The sequence below is a fragment of the Amblyomma mixtum genome, chromosome 3 (assembly GCF_055824585.1).
Source record: "Amblyomma mixtum isolate Tamu chromosome 3, ASM5582458v1, whole genome shotgun sequence".
In the NCBI taxonomy this organism is placed as follows: domain Eukaryota; kingdom Metazoa; phylum Arthropoda; class Arachnida; order Ixodida; family Ixodidae; genus Amblyomma; species Amblyomma mixtum.
This window is the reverse complement of record NC_143014.1, coordinates 38,546,764-38,568,169: the sequence shown is the minus strand read 5'-3', so window position 1 is coordinate 38,568,169 and position 21,406 is coordinate 38,546,764. Positions and strand designations below refer to the sequence as shown.

Below are 21,406 nucleotides of genomic sequence, written 5' to 3'. Positions count from 1 at the left end.
GGTCCGCAGTATTGTGTAAATAATAATAAATTAGCCCAGTACGGACATCGACCGCCGACACCAACTGCACCGGTGGATTGGAAGCTTTCATTGCGTAGTGGATGACGAGAAAGGCGCAGATAGCGAGCATCCGACCATTAATACAGCCGCAACTCTGCAACTTCCGTTACGCAGCCTGCGCTTTTGCGAACGCTTCTTTTTCGCGGAGGCGCTTTTTAAGCATGAGTGGGTAGAGGGGGCTCGATGCTTGAGGCAGTGGCGCGCGCTCTCGCCGGTGATGCTCAGGTGGTCGTGGCAACAACGGCCGTGTTTCGCTGAGATACCTCTATCGCCAGAAAAAAGACGCTGTTTTCCTCCAGCGCACCACGCTGAGAAGGAAAACAACCCGGATCTCCCTCGGATGCGCTGCGTGCCCGGATTAAAGAGAGTGTGTGTGTGTGTGTGTAAGGAGAGGGGGGGTCGCTGTTAACGGCAGTCGAGCACGCCGGGCGCCGTCGTGAGCGGCAAGAACGGCTCAGACCCCGACGTTGATGACTCGGCTCTTTTTCGCGACACGCGAAGGAAAAGACTATATCGACGCGTGAAGGCTGTCCGTCTAAAACACATACGTAAAAAAAAAAAAAGAAGAAAGAGCGTCATGAGAGATAATGCGTTGTTGTGATACGATAGCAGCAAGAACCGTCAACCGCACACTTATTAAGTGGGCCCCAGCCCAGTGTTGTCAGTTCTCTACTTTATTTATTTCAATCCTGCTCCACTCTTGATAGTGGCATTAGCCTGCTTGCCACACAACGTCGCGAAAGTAAAGCCCCACCTCCATTTGCCGGCTTCCTTGAACGGAACGAAAAGTGAGGGATCTCACAGCGGTTATCTCAAGGAAACAAGTGAAATTTTACGAAGAAAAGGAAAGGACAAGGTATAAGTTGAAGGTTACGATATTTAAAATGGTAGCTTCGACAACAGGTGGTTTCGGGCGGCTTGAAACCATAAACACTGCGTTAAACACGTTTCAGTTCCTCCTGCCAGCGGCGACCGAATAATCCGGAGAAACTTTGGTTGTCATGTTATGCGACAGGTCCATCCAAACACCACTAACACTTAATGTCCACAATCTGTGTTTCTAGCTGTTATAAGCGCTGTCTTATGTGTTCCAGCATGCAGCTATACACGTGCGTAAAACTTCAACGAAATGACTGACGTCGACGCGCAAAGCGTTAAAGAGGTCAAACGCGACCAATTAGTGGATTTTTACTCGCCAGAAAGCACTGTCAGATACTAGGCGAGGCCTATAGTAGAGGGGCGCGTATTAATTTCAACAGCTTGGTGTTCTTTAACGCGTATCAAAATTTACCCGCCTCGGTTGAGACCGAACCCGCGGCCTCCAGCTCATCAGCCTAACTTAGCCATTGAGAAACCGCGGCGGGGTCGATTCCAGCCGGGATTGAGGACGGTTATTGCACAGTAAATACCACACAATGGCGTTTTCCTTCACCAGAACGCACCCTGTATGTCCATATCTAGCTACTTACAGTCGCCGAGAGGCACTGCGCCGTGCTGTTGAAGTTGAAGCTGCCACCAGCTGATTGACGGCCGAATTCAGAAGCCACTTTGAGCATGAAAATTGTCTGTGGTCTCCCGGGATAATTCACACCGCTCACGAGCTCAGGGAGTAACTCGTGACGGGACGGCAAGTCAGCGGACCCTCCGTCGGCTGAAAAGCACTCGCAGGATGGACGAACACAGCGGACCAACAGCACCATCAGCACGTACGAAGAGTAGCTCTTGTTTCTGATATTTTAAGCTCGGTCTCATGCGCTCGGGCCGGGAACAAGAGGAGAACAGAAAGAAAAAAAAGAGGGAGAACCTTGACTGCTAGAGGTCCGGCTGTCTTTTTTACGAAATTCATGCTTCGTTCGTCGCTAAAAGAAAGATGTTGGCTTCGTCCGTCCGCATGGATCGCGAACGTGAATCGGTTGCCCCGAATCCGTCACCTGGCGTCACGTGTCCCACCATCCGCGGGCCAAACAAGTGCTTCGGTTCGTGGAGTGAATCGCCCTTTGTCGCCGGGCAGCGGCCGAAACACGTCGGAAATAAATAAATCGCCGTTTTCGTTTGTGCGGCCCTCTTCCATCCTATATATATATATATATATATATATATATATATATATATATATATATATATATATATATATATATATATATATATATATATACACACACACACAGTCATGAAATAGATTTCAACAAGGGGAGAGGCGTGGAAAATCCTTAGTCCCCTGACCAGCGTGCCGACAACAAGACTTGCCTTCGTCTGCGGAAGTCCTCTTGTCGGCACGCTGGGTGGGCAAGCGATTGAGGCGCCACCTTCCCTTGTTCTAGTTGTTGTTGTTGCCTCTGAAGCAATGGCACGTACACATGGTGGGAGAAAGGCCAGAGTTTGGTGCATGACCATCTTCCTTCTCCTCTTCTGCTCTTCTGCAGCTGTTCTTGCTGGCTAGTGTGCTTCTGCATCGCGGCAATGCGTAGCGCGTTATTTCTGGGGAAGGGGTAGCACACCATAGCCATCGCAGCCATAGCCATATCCAGGCGCCTTTTCGTGCGTGTCGTGTCCGCAGAGGCAGCGATGACAACTGGGATCGATTTGATAACCACGCGTTCACACTTAAATTGCGCCGAAGCCAGTAAAATAAAAATAAAGAATGCATCAGATGTTGAAAACGTTCAGTTGCCCTCAACAGAACTCTTTCAAGCTTGCGAGCTGAGCTGCACAGCGGGTGAATTTGATTTTCGGGATAATACAGGCAATACTTAATACTGATGCCCACATGGCCAGCAAAATCATTCCGATAATATTACCTACTCACGAGCTGTAGGCGTTGAAAAAAAAAGCTGTATTACTGCTAAAATTTCTTTTATTATCTTATTAAATTGGTCGGCACTCCAGTAAGTGTAAAATTGTCGTCGAAAACTTGTTTCCAGGCGCCCGTAGTGGTCAGTGTATTATTCTTTATTTTTTTTTCAAAAGAATGAAAAAAGTGCGAAGACAGTCAGGTTCTGCCATACTAATTTCGTCGAATGAGGAAGAAAACGAACGCGTCCAGCGGAAGGTAAGTGGACATAACCAAAAGGGCTGTTACAGACACATGTCGAAACAGGCTGCCGACCCAGACTGACATTCCGGCCATTGCTCGCTGCGGTGTCGAAAGCACATCACATAACACGCCTTGCGTCTTCAATTAGCGCTGGTCGGGGAAACATTTCGAAGACGAAAACGCCGCAACTTCCTTCGAATCGAGTGCGCGGAATCCTTCAAAAACAAACAAGGTAACGCGAAGAATGGGTAAAAAGAAAAGAAAAAACGAAAAAAAAGGGTGCTTCGCTTCTTTTGTCGTGACTTACCTGGCGTCAGGCGCCCAGCCGAAATGAAGAGCGCCGCATGTGATGTGAAGATTGTCGTCAGTGCTCAGCAGCGTCGATATGGGCTGCCCCATTACTTATTGCTATTTCTGCGCCGCGCGCGTCCCATCTCCAGTGAGAAGAATGCCGTGGGTGCGCGCTCACGCCGCAACAATTGAGCGCCGTGCGTCTGTGTGTGCGTGGCGAGGGCGAAACCCTCATTCCGCCGCATTGCACCTCCTCCCCCGAGCGGCGGCGCTCATTTCAATCGAGATTCTTAGAGCGCCGGACATCTCTGGCGCCGGTGTTCAATTTCTTTCCAGCCCTGCTCGCCCGCGGTGTGGCCACAGGCGCGCAACACCAGCCCGCCCCGCCAGTCCTCTGCTGCTCCGCAACCTTTCCTTCCCTCCCGCAGCGCACCGCGCTTTTTACAGACTTTGCGCCTATATATATATATATATATATATATATATATATATATATATATATATATATATATATATATATATATATATATGTATATATATATATATATATATATATATATATATATATATATATATATATATATATATATATATATTGTTGTTGGAAGACATTGCTGGAAGCGATGCGCCGTCTTTTATTTTGAGCCGTAAAATGTCCGGTGACACGCTTTTCTTGTCGTCGCTCTTGCTTATTTGTTTGACGCGTAGCGTGCACCGCATCTGTTCCCGTAGATGCTTCCTCGTCGACAGCCAAACTTCGCCATTTAACCAGGATTTTGTTTCTGTTCGACAGTGTCCATCAACGAGCTTGACTGTACCTAATATATAAGCACACCTGCGATTAAATTTATAACTACGACAAAGCTAACTGTACAGCATTTGCAACAGCACGTGACAAAGTTGTGTGTGCGTGATTTGAATATTATTCAAGGTGTGCCTTAGGAAGTAAATTGCGGTAACCCGCCGCAGCGGCTTAGTGGCTACGCCGTCCGGCTGCCGTCGCGGGATGACATGAGGCGAAAAGGAAAAAAAAACACCCATGTGCTGTGCGATGCCAGTGGACGTTAAAGAACCGAAGGAGGTAAAAATTAAACCATAATCCGCCACTACGGCGTCCCTAGGAAATGTGCAGCTTTGGGACGTTAAAATCGTCATACTGTACCAGTAAATTACAGTATTTGCAGGCAATAAAAGACATAATAGCATTAGCAGTACGGCCGAAAACGCAGTTGCGTACGAAATAGTGCACCCGTTTCTTCTTTTAGGATATTTTTCCATTAATCGACATCCCGGTCTCCTTCCAGTTATTCATAAGTATCCCCGGGTCCAACCTCACTTTGCTTGAGCTACCTAGTATGTGCACAACTGAGCGTAAATGACCACCTTCTTTTGTCGTAAGTGTTTCTCTCGAAGTAGAAGGCTCTTTAGCCTAGCCTAGCCGCAACCCAACTTGGCGACAGCGAAGACCATCGCAGCGACAGCCGCAGGACAGCTACAGCTTAGCACGTGCAATAAAAAGTGTATGATCGGGACCGTGCAATGAAGAATTTTATGTTTATATATACTGTACTCGTTCACTTTCCGCGAGCACATTGCTTTGTCTACTGTGGCGTTGGCCGCAAAGAGTAAAAAAGTCATCAGGTTTATCGGCAATTTGTTCAAAGGTTTCACGAATGTGGGGCTTGGCGTGACGAAAGGGGGGGGGGGGGGGGGGGGGCGGCTTTGCGGCTCAGCGGGAGGAGGGAAGCCACGAAGTGCGAGACGCGCAGTGGCACCTGCGGCGCCGGGCAGCCGGACAACCGGGCGCCCCAATCGATGGCCAGCGCTATGGCCAGAAACCCCATTCCCAGCCACGCCCAGGAGTCGCGGTTCAATTCAAGAAATATTAGCTGATCGATTGGGGCGACTGGCCGGCGCTCCCTTTGCGTCCGGAGCCCGGAAGCCGCCGGAAGGTCCTGGACCCCGACCCAAGAGCCCCGCGTTCCTCCTCGCTGCCCGGAGGCTGCTTTCGCCGCCCTGGCCATTTCTCCGGCGATGCTCATCTTGCCCTGGGCGCGGCTCTTTCATTTGGACAGGCCGGCGGGCGCGACTCGCGGGGCAGCGGTCACTGTCCCCCGGAGGAAGGAGTGCGCAGTCAGCGCTGCGGCTCGCACTTCGTGTGGATGCAGCATCTTCCGTGTGGCCACCGAAACGGCGGATCCGAGTCAATGTAGAAGCGCCTACGGCAATGTGCACAGTACGCTTATTCGCACAAGACGTGGTGTGCGCTGAGAGAATAATTATTAGCACGAGTAAACACGTCGGCTCGCGCACGCACTGTATGCCAAATTATAGCGCTCACTTGTTTCGCTCTCCTCTTCTGCGCAGTTTTTATGTTTTAAATCGTGCTGCACCAAATGTGCCCTCATCGCACGCTCCGCAAACCATGATTGCTTGCACTGCGCTCCAGGGGCGAGCAAGCCATTCTGAAGGCGATTTATTGTGCTTCACAGCGAGCGCGACGTGCACACTTCGTGTGACCATTCAGCGGAATGATCAGGCACTTATGCCGGTGGCTGGACGCTACCGAGCAGAATTAGCGAGCTCAAAGGTGCTTAGAAATACGAAAAGATTGGTTTTAAATGGATTTCAACGCTTGCTGAGGCAGTGAGCTGTTGATTTTGTGTATCTCTTTATGCGAGCATTCTTGGCAGTACCACTGGTACCACGTTGGCGCCGCAGAGGGTATAGCCCAAACTCCTCTCCGCGCTTTTCCCCTCCCCATCCTCCTCCTCCTCTGCAGGAATGCCCCTGGCGACATGGAAGCAGCGGCCGCGCCGGGCGCCGGACGCGTGGCCGCATCCATCAAGCGCGCTCGATCAGCGCGTCACCCGCGCACGGTGCTCAGCGTCCGGAGATTGAGCGCGCGCCCGCCGGGCCAACCGCTCACGTATATTTTGGCGTGGAATTTGCTCCTCCTTTGTCCCATTGTTGTCCCGTGCTTGTTTCCTTTTTTTTCGACCATTTTGTTTGATATTGCAGGGGTGGGGGTACGCGGTCTGCAATTCTAGCGAATCGAAAGAAAAAAAAATGGCACTCCGAGCAGCCAAGTAGGAAGTGGATGAGTTAGTGGAGGATCAGGTCGTGTCATGCGCGATGAGAGAGTCAGAAAACATGGTGAGAGGCAATCTAGCCTGACCTATTTCAGTGTCTCGTGCACTGACCTCAGCGCTGATTAATACCGACGGTTTAGGACAGAGAACGATTCTTGAGAATAGAGATGTACCCCTATTTTTGCTGTTTTTTCTTCACCTTCAAATCCTTGCGCCTTTGTCACTCTCCTCCTTGTTTCGACATATCTGCTGGCCCTCCCTTCGCTGCTCTTTTCGACACGTTGTCACAGTCAGATGGTGAAAAATGGGCGCCACCCCGACGCCCTCCCCTCACTTTCAGGAGTCCAGCGTTTGCGTTAGTGTTCCATACTGCCAACATGTTCCGACATTGCTGAGCCGTAAATCTATGAACGAAAGAACTTCGACCTGGTCTTGCGAAGCTTTAACTTGTGATGCGGTAAAAGCTTATGCACACAGGAGCAGCGGAAAACCCAGCCATATTACTTGGTTCATAGATGTCGCGAACTACTCACGTCCCATTCGATTGATTGAGCATTAGGAAAACTTACAAACTGCCCAGCACGCTTATTTGCTGCGGAAATCAGTCTCCCTTTGTCACCGCAAGAGGATGAGAGGGGGGGGGGAAGAGAGAGAGAGCTGCTATCAAAGGAATTTTCTTCCAGCATACAACTGCCAGGAAAAGAAAGGACAATGAAAACAAGAGTAGTCCGTGCCACACGGCCTGTAAAATGTTGGTAGGCATCCTGGCGTTAAATTACTATGGCAACACGCTTTGCGTGATCTGGGCACTTCGCAGGGAGACGAAGAAACTGCGTTTCAAATAAATACTCGATGCATCCCTCACGCTGGTACATAATCCTAAATGATTTTCACAACTCGTGCTGCTCAGAACTGGCTGCAATAACATTCAGCGGTCTTGATTCTCATCAAAGGAAGTGTACAGGTTAATTAGGGCGAGTGAACATGGAAATTGAATTGAACTGAATTGATTTATTTTCATGTAATACACATACATGAGGAGATGGGAGAGAAAGCCGCTATAATGCAGCTTGACTAGGCTCCCATCCCCTATACAAGAGCAGAGCATCAGCAACTAATATACATGTCAATGAGGCAAACAAATACATGGTTCAACTGCAACCAGTAAAAGAGAAAGAAAACAGTTAAAAAAATAAAAAAGGGTATTACCAAATGCCCATAGTCAAATTGTAAAAAAATAAATAAATGAAAAAAAACTAAGTTTGCAATGAAAAAAAAAAAACACAGGTAATATCAAATGCACACCACATTTGTCATGTTGGAGGATTTACATAATTTTATGGATGTGGAGAGATACATGACAGAAACAAACAATTTAGTGCTTTTAATGACAGATTCTCTATGATGATTCCCTTTTTCGAAAATCACATTAAAAAAATAAAAACGGGTTACACATAACGTGACGTGTAAGATTCCTTTTCTGCAAACGATTTTCAAGGTGGCATAAGCGCTGAGACTGCTTTTCCCGAAAATGCCTGCAAATTAATATTTCGATATTGTAAACGTAGCGACAGGATGATGCGGAACTTGGAACGCCTTGCCAGCCTGCATTGACGCCTGGAAGAAGTAAAAACATGCTGTGCATGCGCCGCACACGTACTGATTCAAATTGTCGTGTTCGCCTCCCATAGTCCCTGTAGTCAACACCAGATGATTTTAACACAACGGCACAATCACCAGAAGCAACTCAGAAAACAACTTTTCCTTTACACTTTAGTAGCGAACACGACAGTTTGTTTTTCTGTCTAAAACACTCTCCGGGGCATGTTGGTTCATAGCTGGCAAGAATAAAAGCGCAACAAGACGACACAAAGAGGACAGGCTCTAACTTGCAACACTTTACTGTGAACTTGCAACACAGTAAAGTGTTGCAAGTTAGCGCCTGTCCTGTCGTTTTTCCTCCTTATTTGTGTCGTCTTGTTGCGCTTTTATTCTTGTTTTTCTCTGTGCACCTGGATGTGGTATATTGCCTGCACACTGGGTTTAAATTTCAGAATGTCTTCGTTATACTAACAATGTTTTAAACGTTTCTGCTTCTTTATAGTTTCTTGGTGGCGTTGCACAGGATTATCTCTGCTAGCCCACTCCCCTGCTGTAAACCTACGAGGCTGCAGTGCCCGCTGTGAAGAGATAAATGAACAATTATCGGTGGCAACTATGGCCAGTAAGCCTAAAACTGTACAAGTCGAAGAGCTATCGAGATGGCAGAGACTGGACTGAACAAATGATGCATGTAAAAGACCAGCGGTCACAGTACAGGAAATGTTGCAGCACAGAGGAGCATTTGTTCGCTGTTGAAGGCTGCACGGGCCGTCGTGGGTCTGCTTGTTCTCTATCGCTTCGGGATGCTGTCAAAAGCAGCCGGGAGTATTCGTTCCAGTGCCCAAATTCGTCTTATGCCAATGCACTAACGGTACAGATCTGTCCCTACGCCGCCCATTCAAGGGATTCCCAAACGATTTGCAGTTAAGCGCATCATAACCTCCCTATAGCGCCAAACTGAGGTGACGCCACAAGTCGCGCCTCCGTCCGGAATGCGTCGATGTCACCCTAGTTGTTCTTCCTATTCGATGGCGATCAGAGTAATGGACGAACAGACATACCTCAAAGCTAATTTTAACTTACATATACGAGCAGTTGCCTTTGAAATGAGGCAGCATAGTTGCGCCAGTACCGTTAGTGTTCGGTGAGACGGCCAAGCAGTAGGGATCGCTTTGAAGTTGGCGCTATTGCAAAGAGAGTTGTTGCTTTTGAGGTTTCAGTCCATGCCGGCTTACCGCCACGATCGCCTCTCCGACGAGCCGAAGCATACAAAGGCGCGCCATGGCTCACTCCTTATACTTCGTGTAGCCACGTAGACACAGGGTTCGCCGAATACAACGGCTTGCATCGCCCGCTTTTCCCCGCGCACATAGTTCTCAAAATTTCACCCTTTCAGTCACACTCGCCCACAAATTAAGTCTAAGGACCGCTTCTCTGGGTGAAACCGAGTTCTACCGGTCATAAAAATGGAATGCACTCTTTTAGCAGGGGGTGGGGAGAAAGGGGAGGTTCAGCGAAGAGTTGACGACAGCGGGCACTCACATATGGCCTCACTCGGCGCATCTTCCCGCTGCCGCCTTTGTTTCTGGGGGTGAATGAGTCGGGGACGTGCTGTTAAATGCGAGGTATGGAGGCAGCGCGAGCCGGAGCTGCCAAGAGAACGCGGCACAAGAGGCAAAGGCATCCGCGGGCAGCACGGTGCTAGGGACGGACAGAAGAGCAAAACACGCCACCTTCCCCGTCTCCAGAGCGCCCTGGCTCCCCAAATGACATCAGGCGCCATTAAGACCCAAGTTGGGGAAGAACAGAAGGACGAGGGAGCGGCGCACGCTGTTGTGGCTATGCGCCGCGCTTCTCCTCCGCTCCGGCAGCGTGCGCAGACTAACTCGCGCGCATTTCCCCTTTGGCGTGAAAGTGCGCGAAAAATTCGCCGCGCCCGTGAGAGAGTTGGCCGCGCACATGTATAGTATATAGATAGGAGTCCGCGCACCTTCTATATATTCTGGGGCCTCGGAGCTGAAAAACAGGCGGCGTAGGAGGGAATGTGAGAATAACGCCGGGTGCACTTTCGTTTCCTTCTTTTCTCTCTCTTTTTTTGTCTTTTGTTTTACCGACAGGGCTCCGGAAGTTTCGCCGCGTCTTAGGAGTTTCGCCACGGCGCAAAACGACGCTATAGGTGTGCATGCATATGGCGTTGCCGGTCCCTTCAAAGAGGCCCATCGCGCTGGCCTCAAATAAAGACAGCTGAGCACGACCGGGGATAGGCTCATGAATTTCTCGGATCGTAACTTTTTCTGCGTATCTTTGTTAGTTTCCTTCTCTGAAAGAGTATATGCAAAGAAGAGCAGCTTTTAAAGGTAGCTGGCTTTTTGAAGGTCGGAAAAGCGCACGTGTCGCCGAACGAAATGTTACGCTCTGCCACAGAGCTTTTTGATTTCCAAGGCAGATCCTTGTGTCGATATCCTACAGACAATGCAGTGAATTCTTTAGATAACTCCACCAACTGTCATAAATGAGGGAAGATATAGACAAAGATATGTTTAGTTCTAGTTCTCAGAATAACGAACAGAAAGGCAAATTTCATTTTATTCGTTTTTGTCTCAGTTACGTCAGCATGGATTGGCCTTCCAGGCAGATAAATGCCTGGCTCGCCGTCAGTATCAAGTGAGCAGTTTATGTTGACTGACAAACATAGCTGAAGTTGTCCGCTGGGACAACTTGTTCTACGGGTCCCAACCAGCAGAACAATTTGTTCTCTGGGGCTCCAGGTCCACGCATTATGGAGGCAGTAAGCCGCTCTCCTCATATATCACGACACGCGCTGAATTATAGAAGTATAGCGAAGCCGCACATGCCTCGATTTGTGAGTGCGGCACCTGCAGCTCCCTGTGGATATAGCGCACTGCGTAATGAACTGCGTGCACTGTCAGCAGCAAGATTTAACGCGATGCGGGTGTGCAGCAACACATTGCAGTGCGCTATAGAACTAAAACACCTAAATCTCAGATTTCGCTTACAGATCTCGTTCTCAGCAAGCTCAAGTAAACACGGAGGCGAACCAGAACGAGAACATGAAGGGAGCTTTCGGAAACTTTCTGTCCGGGCGGTTATCAGTCTGGCGTACCCTAATGGAACCGGCGCGCTGGGACCGGAAGCGCGCTCTGAGGGATTTTGAGGGATTTGTGGTGTTACAAATTCCATCTCCGCATCGCTCGTTAGCCGCGACGCCCGCCGTTCTCCAAGGTTGCGTTTGTGTGCGGCCCAGCTTGGGGCTACACAAAGAACAGAGGTGCGGCGTCCATAAATAAAAAAGCGTGGCATAAAAAGGCGGTCCGCCGCCGTGGTGGCTCAGTGGTTATGGCGATCGGTTGCTGACCCGAAAGACGTGGGTTCGATCCCGGCCGCGGCGATCGAATTTCGATGGGGGCGAAATGCTAGAGGCCCGTGTACTGTTCGATGTCAGTGCACGTTAAAGAACCCCCGGCGGTCGAAATTTCCGGAGCCCTTTACTACGGCGTCCCTCATAGCCTGAGTCGCTGTGGGACGTTAAACCCCCCTAAAACAAACCAAAAGGGTGGCCCAGGGCGCGCGCTCTCCTTCCCGAGAGGCGCCGCGAATGTTACGGTTGTGTTTAGTGACAGGCCTGTGTCATTAAGTCGTGAGCGCATGCCTCTCTGGCTCGTTCTGCGTTTCAACGAGGTCGACGGCCGAAATATTTTGTGTTGTGGTATAAACGAACCTGGAAGAAACTCATCTCAAAACGCGGCTTGCGCCATCTATGACACATCCTAAACAGTGTGTTACGCCGGTACTGTATGCTTACACGTACTCTCGACGACGAGAGAGAGTGCAATTTTTTCTTACTGTCGCTATGTTCACGATTTAAAGAGTTTAGATATTTTCGCACGCTCCCCGCTTCAGCAGCGGCGCGGCAGCCGTCACTTGCGCGCTGATAATAATATCGAGAAATAATTTTAAGAAAAAATGACTTGAAAGAAGTCAGAAAAGTCTGGCAACAAGGTGCACTGAGCTCCTGCCCCAGGTCTGAACGCATGTTTCACCATGCTTTGGCGCAGGCTGCTAGATAGCATGAGGCTCGCTGCGTAGAAAGAAAATGCGGACGTTTTCTGGCGCTATGCACACTAAGGATTACCTCCGTTTCATCTTCTTGCTGTCCCTCATATTTTCGTTTCACATCCCTATCTTTTCCCCTACACCTTTTATTTTCGCCGGCTGCTGATTAAACAAGTTTCCGCGGTCGACACCCATCTTTCCTCTCCCCTTTTTTATATGATTAAACCAACACCACTGCTATTACTACTGCTACTACTACTACTACAAATACTACTACCACTACTATGAAGAGCACTGCTCGGTCCCCTCGTCCTTGCCGCGTCCTTGCCGTGTGACGACCAAGGCCCGAACGAGCGCTTCATTTCTTGCAACCCACGCCTCGCTTGACCTCGGCCATAACAACAGTTGTCCTTGCGTGTATAATGTTGCGGAGTTCCCACAGCTCGCAGCCATTTGTTCCGTTGAGACTACTGCGAGAGTCGACCTAAGGGATAGCGTTGACGTAGCGAGACGTGGGACATTTCAAATGGGAGTCTGACGACGGTAGGTGGTCGCTGAGGAATAGGCAGGCCGCGGAAGAGAGAACTTCACGGTTTCAATGAGTTAGTACTAGAACGGTTATGTAAGCGAAGACCTGGCGTCCAATGTGCGTCTAACAAAGCGTGGAACAGAAAAAAAAACTTACCATACTTACGGACTCGAGTGAAAATCGAACCCCCAGAGCATCAACTTTCATCTGTGAGCGATCCAGTCCAAAACGCAACAGCATGCGGCCCCTTGCACCTGACAGCTCAAGTTTGAACGCGTGTCCGGTTTGAAGCCTACACTTGATGGCACATGATCAAACGCCTGATCCAACTTGTGATCTCATTTCCATAAACTGGACAATATCCCAAATGATGTTAAAAAATTGGAAAACATGACATACAGCCTTCTTAAACTGCCAGCCTATTGCATTTTGCGCACGCGCTAGTTCGCGCGACTGCACAGAGAGGGCGCCACGAATCAATGCGCTCACGAAATCGGAGCTGTCTTGCTAACGCATTCCCCTCCACATAAGGTGCATTTATCACCCGTTTTTTTTTTTTTTTATTCTCAGGGCAGAAATAAAAATAGAAGCTCTCTATACGAGACACAAAACGCGTTTTTATGCATTCTCACGGCGCCTATGGAAGTTCATATTTCCCTAGGGGAAAACGTTCGACATATCGCAAAATTCAGGTCGCCGATCGTCGCAACATATTCGACGTACTACTGTTACGTGGCCTGCCATGCGGTCGCCTCGTGGACTGATAGCTGAAATGGTCTGATAGCTGCAATTCCAGTTGCCTAAAGCAGGCAGTTTGTCCAATTTTCCCACTGCACTAATGACCGGGCGAACCTCTTCTTGCGAAACATAACAGTAACAAACGGCTCCCCTAAAGAGCTTCTCTACGGACTGTGAGCAAACTTTTAAATATCCCCGAAATTTTAGAAGTAGGCACACCCTAAAAAATTGCGTAAGGTGGATTTGCGGAGATTACTTTTTGCATTAACATGGATTAGTGGGTCGGATGAGCATAATTCTACATTATAATCAAATGGAAGGTACTCGAACATTCTAGGCGATTACCCATGCATACCATATAAGGGCAATGGAAGCAGTTTCAACCGGAGCATTGGCGGAAAAATCGCAAGAACGTTAGGCACTCATTGTAGACAGCACAGTACTGTAGACACTATGCTATTGCATTTTCATTTTCAAGAATCTGGCCAAGAAGCCTTCCAAGTTTGTTTTGTTTTGTTTTGAAGCCATTACGCGCAGCCCGAGATAGTGATGAGTGACCTTACAAGTACCTCACGAATAATATGCACCATAACTGCAATTATAACCGCGCTTCAAAGATGCTGCAGGGACCAAGCTTTCGCTGATCGAGAGCAGTCGCCACAGTTTCCTAGAGATGCCGGAATTCAGAACGTGTGGGCGCCCGCGCCGTCTCGCACACCAGCCCGTGCCGCAACCGCGCTGCTCCTCGGCTGTTGCGCAGTCGACCGGCTTTATGTCGTCAAACCCGATTGCAGCTGACGGCCACATCTTCTGGCCGGTGACGACAGAGGCCAAGCGGCTCTTGAGAGAGCAGCGGCAGCCTGAAGATTACTCTCCAGAGAAGCTTCCCTGTCCGGCGCCAGCTTCTTATACGCGCGAAAGTCTGCCCGCAGCGGCGGTGGCGGCGGACACAGCAGCAGCAGCAGCATCGGCGGGCAGGATCGTCCCAGGCGGGCGCAATTAGGCCGCTCGGCCAATTAGAGCCCGCCGCCGCGTCTGGGACGGACGGACACCAGGGCCCGGACCGCAGCCACGGTCACCGCCGGGAGGAGAGGGGTCCGTGACAAATGGCCCCTGCGGCGGGATTAATGGCGGCCCTCCTCGGCCGCCGCTGCTGGCGTTTATTTATGCGAGCGCCTTTCGGACCGGCCGCGGGAAGAAGGCGCCTTCTTTTTCCCGCGAACGGCGGCGCGCAGCGCGCGCCTATCCTCGACGCCGCGCTGAGCGGCCTTCTTGAAATAGGACCGCAGACGAGCATTCGTCAATCTTAGCCGGGGTTCCGCCCCGAGCGTTTGGCGCCGGCCGGCGCGCCCGAGCCAGCGGCAGCTTGTTGCGCGGACTGGGTCCGCGGCTCGGACAGCGCCGCCCGCGCGTGTTTGATTCGTGCCTGGCGCAAGTGGCGGTCGCCCGCACGGGGGCCACGCCGAGAAGGCGCCAAGTCTCGTAAATCAGCAATGCCCGCGAGCCTGCAACCCCCGCGGCTATTCTCTTTTCTTCCTCTCTTTCGCTGTCAAAGTAGACGTTGTAGAGCCTCGTCCCTCATAGAAGCTCGCAGCTCGTCATTTTTCGCCTTATGGTATGTGCATGAAGCTAGTCGGGAAATTTCGCGCTGATAAAGTGAGAGAAACCCACGCGCGAAAGGCACCGCTCCTGTGTGCACTCTCGTGCCCGCCCATTGAAATGTGCGTGCGCAGTGTCCAAGGCACGCATTACTAAGATATAAAATTATGTAACCTCCTTTCTGTGTTCGCTTTTCGCCAGCGGCACTACCACGGGTGCACGCGTTCTGGCGTTGGGTGTACGCAAGCAATAAATATCTTACGCCGCGCAGTGAGGTATCAAGGTCTTGTACTAATAAGTACAAAAAAAAAAGAAAGCATGACAATCGACCGACTAAATGTATTCGATATAATAGCGTACGGACACCCTCCTGTCTTCCTACGACGTCTGACCTACAGCGTAGACAGTTGTATACGATGGAGATCGCGCGTACATTGTACCGTGAAAAACAACTGCCTTAAGCGGAAAGCTGTTTGCCGGATTCTTTAAAAACACGCGCCCGCGTTGTAAACCCGCTCCTAGACCGGTGAAGAGAGTTGCGACACTTGTACGCTCACTCTATTTAAGTGTTACTGTTCCACCTTGTTTTCCTCTACAGGAAAGCAGATTGCAGTGCTCCACCGTTGGCGGCGTTTCATTTATCCTCGGACGTTGCAACAGCCCCTGTTCGTGCGATCATCCTCCTGGGGCGGCTGAGACCACAGAGTCAACAGAAAAAAAAGCGCGCCAGTCAACAAGGCGTACGCGAGCTACACGAAGAAAACAAGAATGCCCGCAGCGCGCGGCGAAGGAAATGTGTCCGGGGGGAGGAGAGGACAGTCGCGGCGCACACTCCTTCTCTGCCCTGATTTTCTGCTGAGTGCCCGTAAAAAAGGAAAAAAGAAGTTCAAAAAAGAGAGTAGACGAGCACGGGTGTATAACAGTGGACGAAGAGGGCAGGCACGGGTGGCAAATACCCGCTTCGTCTTCGAGGAGGGGAGCGTGGTCCTTTTCCTCCCCTCGGGGGCATTGCGCCACACACCGCCGCGGGGAAAAGACGGGCCCCTTTCGCAACGCCGCGCTCGTGGGCGTCGTCCGGTCTTCAATGGCGCCTCGTTACCGGCGCCTCGCGGACCTGAACCCCGCGCGGCGGCAGGCTGTTTTCAAGGGCCCCGTGAAAGGGCAGCGTGTCGTCGACGGAGAGGACGATATCGCGCTTCATCGCCGCCAGCGGCCGACGCTGCTGGCGGCGATGGAGTGCGACGGCCATTGTCTCGGCGCCCACGGGACACCGTGGTCGGTCGAGGGCAGCGCCGGCTAGCCCCTCCCTCCCTCCCCACCCCCCTCCTTCCGCGCTAGGGGCACCCCGAAATGGCGCCTGTAACAGGCTCAATTAGCGACGCTCTTGGAAGCCACAAGGATGAGCGGCGGCGCAACGAGGCGCGATCGGAAGACGCAGATTTGCTCTCTCAAGTTTTTTTTTTTGTTTTGTTTTGTTTGTTTCCCCTTCTTCCGCATTTTCCCTTCTATAGCCCTGTTTACATGAACCCGACAGGACCAGGCAGAGTCAGCGTCGGGTTCGGTGACTCGCTCCTGACTCGCCCTGCTTGGTGTCTACATGAACTCGGTTCAAGCCCGTAAGTAACGCAGCGGCGCCTAGCGTGAAGGTTTTTAAAAAGGCAGGTCAAGCGAGTTAACCTGCTTCCTGCAGGAGAGTTGACTCGACTCGCTCTGCCGCTTATTTTACTCGATCTGACTGCGCTTACATGAACCCGACAACTGGTTTTTTACCCGACAAGCAAACTCGACTTGACTCGGTCGAGTTCATGTAAGCAGGCTTTATTGTGGCAAAAAAAAAAAAAAAAACTGAGCTGCTCACTTGGCTCGTATTGATTGAACCTTACAGTATACGGCTGCAGATGGGCAAACACCGTGAGACGCACTTGGCCGCCTTGACGATTACCCGCTGACAGAGAACAAGGTCCGCCAACGCTGGGCTCACCTACTTTAAAGGGTTCGCATGCATGGCACCGCGTCCAGAAGATGTTACGTTCGCGCGACAAGTTGTGAGAGCGCGGCGGTGTACTTGCTCCTACCCTTGTGTTTTACCCCGTTCCCTTGCTTTTTCCCCCTCTCACCCATTCTTGCCCTTTCCGCGCGTGCACTGAAGCAAAGCGAAATTCTCTGCCGTCCTTACCCTCTCGCCTTTTCTTTCCCTTTTGTCGCTCCCTTCATACAGGAGGCTGTATAGATTAAAGACAATTGATGCTCTGCGAAGTTAAATAAAAATGCTTGCTGCAAGCCAATACACCTGCCACTGAAGCTATGACCGAGTGCTTTGGACGGAAGGAGCTGTAGTAGTGCGCAAGCAGTAATAAATATGATCGTATACTTTTCAATATTAACGCATCTCCAACCTCTCAATAACACTGATCATGCGTTCTCTTATCCCGAAAGAACAGACAAAACTGTAGACGCTTCTAGAAATGATGGTGGCGCAGTCACATTCTGCACCTCTGAAGCCTGCTCCGCAGCCTGTCCCTAGAGCGTGATTCACCGCGACGATGTACTGAAGAGCCGTTTTCATTAGTCTATCGAGCGTCGAGTTGCTGCTTTGGAAAGAAGTTGGCGGAAACAGAGAACGAATCAGCTAACAGGGCACGGCCACAAGCCGTACTAATAGTTTCGCCAGAACACACATATGGAAACACGGTAACCTCTCATGCTCAAAAACAAGCTGAGAGAAACACCAGTAACGTCAACTATGAAGACAGTTATCAAAGACGCAAATGTTAACCAATCGTACTCGGATGTACACAGAGATAAAGATGTATCGCTGACTTATACAGTCTCTTACCTTTTTCCTTGCATAGGAGGCTTCGTGGGCCGCGCACGTTGATTTCCACTCTCTCCGAGAATCGCCGTCTCCTCAGAACATGTCGCACAATTTCAGGCATCAAAGGTACACCGAGGAGTAATTGAAGTTAACCTGTGTCGACCAGTCATAGCGTTCCAACGACACTACTTTCCAACACTAGCATTCCAATGACACTACTTTCGCTGAAAACGGGGGAGCTCATGTAAGGTAGAAAAGACAAAAAAAAATTAAACACAGGTGACGCCACAACCGGCCGGTTCGGCATGTGAACAATGCGCGCGTCTACACGGTTTAAGACGGGAATCCCGGAGGCAAGGCTACACCACCAGCCGTTTCCAAACGGTGATCTCAGAGTCGTTTTTGGTGAAACGATCACGAGCTTCGATGGAGATGGGGGGCAGCTAATTTTTAAACGCAAATTTCTTGGGAATAAATACGTCTTCCGCTGCCCGGCAAACATCAGCTTACTAAGGAAGAGCCAAATAATCGATTTTCGCTGAGAAAAAAAATTAGATGGAGCTGTCCTTCACGTCTCTTCAATGTGGAGGACAAAATGCGCTCCTTTCTGAATGTTCTTTTTGCTTATTTTTGGTTCACGCTTCCAGCACCAACTGTCCCAAACTAAACTTCTACAGTCGAGTGACTCATCGGCACCGAATTGCACCGTGCACTAGCACGCCGAAGGCGAGCCACTCGCGACGCGATTCATCGCCGCCAGCGACATGCTCGGCCCGTGAAAGAAAACACAGCTTCGGTTGATCGTCGCGTGAATGTGCGCTGAACGTCGGCCGCGCGGCCACGCTTTGGCGTGTGAACCGCGCGCAAACTTGTCACGCTATAATGGCCGTGATCGGCATAAGTAAGCGCGCCTGCTCCACCCGAATAGAAAAGACCGCTCGCCACAATCCGCGCCACGATCCGCTCGCCAGTCCGTTCCTTCCCGCATCGCTACTTCTCGCCTCGCTGTTCGAGCACCGCGGGGCGTTCCGAGTCGGGGTGCCGAGCACAGAGCGGACAAATAAGCGCGCGCGTGGGAGGCGCCCGTGGTTTATTGTCAGCAAAAGAAAACAAGGCAGGCCGCACTCATTTCGGCAGCGGTCAGCGTGTCACGCTACTCGGCTGCTGCAATTTCCGGAGCGTCCGGCCGCCGCGCGGCTGAATTGCGACACGTGCGCCAACCTGACAGGAGGAGGCTCCGGTCGGCCCCTGGGCACGTTCTGCGCCTGGGCGGCCGCCCCGAGACGTCCATCCATTTTTAGGCACAGCGCAGAACTCTCTCCCCGTCGTGATTGGAGAGCGCCTAAAATATTAGGGCAGAGGATCAGATGCGGCAGCGTCGCAAGTTACTCTACACTTTTACAGAGAACTCTGCCCCACCCCCCTCCCTTTACTTACCCCCCAAAAAATGGCGCGGTAGAATTTGTAACATTACATTGTAAAGAAGAGCCGGGTAGGCCGGAGAGGGCGAGGGTAAAAGCACTTTCACGTTTTGTAGCTTAAAACAAAAAAATATATATAATAAAGTTGTCAGTTGCCAGTCACCTGGGAGTGCAGCTCAGGAAGAGCACTGAAGATCGTCCGCAGAGAACAGATTTCTAGACATTCTAGACAGTCAGCCCAATGTGGCCAAAACACAGTCAGAAAGAAAACAACAACTGTCAGTGATGAATTCAGTGCCTCTTACCCCTTAAAAATTAACATCGACATCAACCAAGTTGTGCTAAACTTATCGAAAATCAAATAAATGAAAAAGGTAGCAATGATAATTAGTGCGGTTAGACTCACGCCCAAATCTCAACTGGTGGCCGGTGCATGTGGTTCACTGACTGTGATGTGGCCACAGTTGGTGTCGCCCAAGACTGGTATAAAAAATGGGCTATTTATTTTGGGAGGCAAGAAACCTAGTGCTGGAATCCTTATGTTGCAGAAAAATTTGACGCGACGAAAGCAACCTCATCAGTCGAATTTCGGTAATTGCTGCATACGCAAGAGGCGTGTGTTTGCCCGAAGTTGGGCATCACCTTTGATACACCTCCAATGAGGTGAAGCCGACGTCACTCAGTAAATGCCTGTCAGTAAAACTATCCTTTCATTGGGCTTTTTTTTTTTTTTCTTTCAGGTTTCACCTGCCACAAGGGCGAACCAAGAACTTCTAGCCAGTGACGGACAACAATCGGAATAGCATAAGAATGGTGTAGTTGTGTTATCCCAGTTCAGTATATATTACCTGAGGCAGCGGTTAAAAAAAGTAGGCGTTGCTGTACTAATAGCTCAGAAACATTGCTGGCGGTCACCTCGAAAGTAGGACTGTTTTGTCTATATGGATACAACTATATATTTGATTCGCAAAATACTGGCACAACAGGTGGAAAAACACTAATAATACGCGAAAAGCGTGAATAAGGGGGCTGGGGAGCGCCAAAACAAAGCATAAATGACGTTCATTTCATTACATTAGTTGTGCGGAACTGTTTCCTCGCTTCGAACAAGCAGTGTAAAATTTTAAATATACATGGCACAGGCACCTTTGCAACACAGCCGAGCGCCTACCATAGCACCCCATTGTCGTTCTTGTCACGCCTATAGATTTTTTTCTTTTTCTTCAGCGCATAGCTCGTGCCTTCATGTTCTGGTCAGAGTTCCTCGCGTGGTATACGGCTGAGCGTGGCGAGGCTATATTGCTGCGCTTCCAGCCTTTGGTAATGTGCAATCGTCTCGTTGGGCAACATGCCGGTCTAATGTTGCGCCTTTCTCCTCTGAGCTCTCGTTCTTCCATCTATGCTGGCGCGACCAGCTTGCTTTCTTCCTTCAGTGAACTGGATCTCTACGCTAATGGAGACGGCTAAATTGCCTTCTTTCCTCACAGGCACTTTTCTCGTTTTCCTACGCTCCCTCGTTCTAACAGAAGAAAGGGCGAAGAAAAAAAAGTAATACAGTGGGGCACAGAAACGCTGTTCAAAAGAGAAAAAACAGTAAAAAAAAGTGTTCACTTTCGACTTCAGTCTGGGCCTCTCAATTGGTTCGTCGGAATCACAGTCCGCACTAACTAGCGGAAATAACAAGATCTACATCTCGAAAGTGCCTCGGAAAGTGTAACCGTTGTTTTTTTTCTCTAAGTGTTATTTTTCTTTGCAAAAAGAATGACAATAAAACTGGCCATGGGTGAAATAACGATTTTCTTTCTCGAGCGAAAAGAGGCCGTGGTCGACCGTGGCAACGGAGTTCTTCTCGGGGAGCAAAAGAGAAGGTCACAATATTTTACCGATGCACCGCACATGTTACTCCTATTCGCGACGAGATTGAGCAATGTCGCTCGACCCTGCTCCGCATACACGAGTGCCAGCGTGAAGAACGAAAGCCAGACCAAGCCGAAGCAAACCCTGCAGCGACGTGGGCTGCCCGCTTCGGTAAACACAGTGTATAATTCAATAAACGATTCCTTTCCAGGCGCTAGTTTTCGTGCGTTTCACAGTTCAGCCGAAAGCGACGCGAGGCGTCGAAGCAGCAGCGTAAAATGAGGCTCACGGCAC

General features: G+C 50.2%; 1 protein-coding gene across 1 annotated transcript in view; it reads right to left on the bottom strand.

The window, feature by feature from the left end:
• The window catches only part of LOC149349731 (uncharacterized), a 555,241-nt gene that overhangs the window by 470,678 nt on the left and 63,157 nt on the right, over positions 1-21,406 (bottom strand). The window lies entirely within an intron of this gene.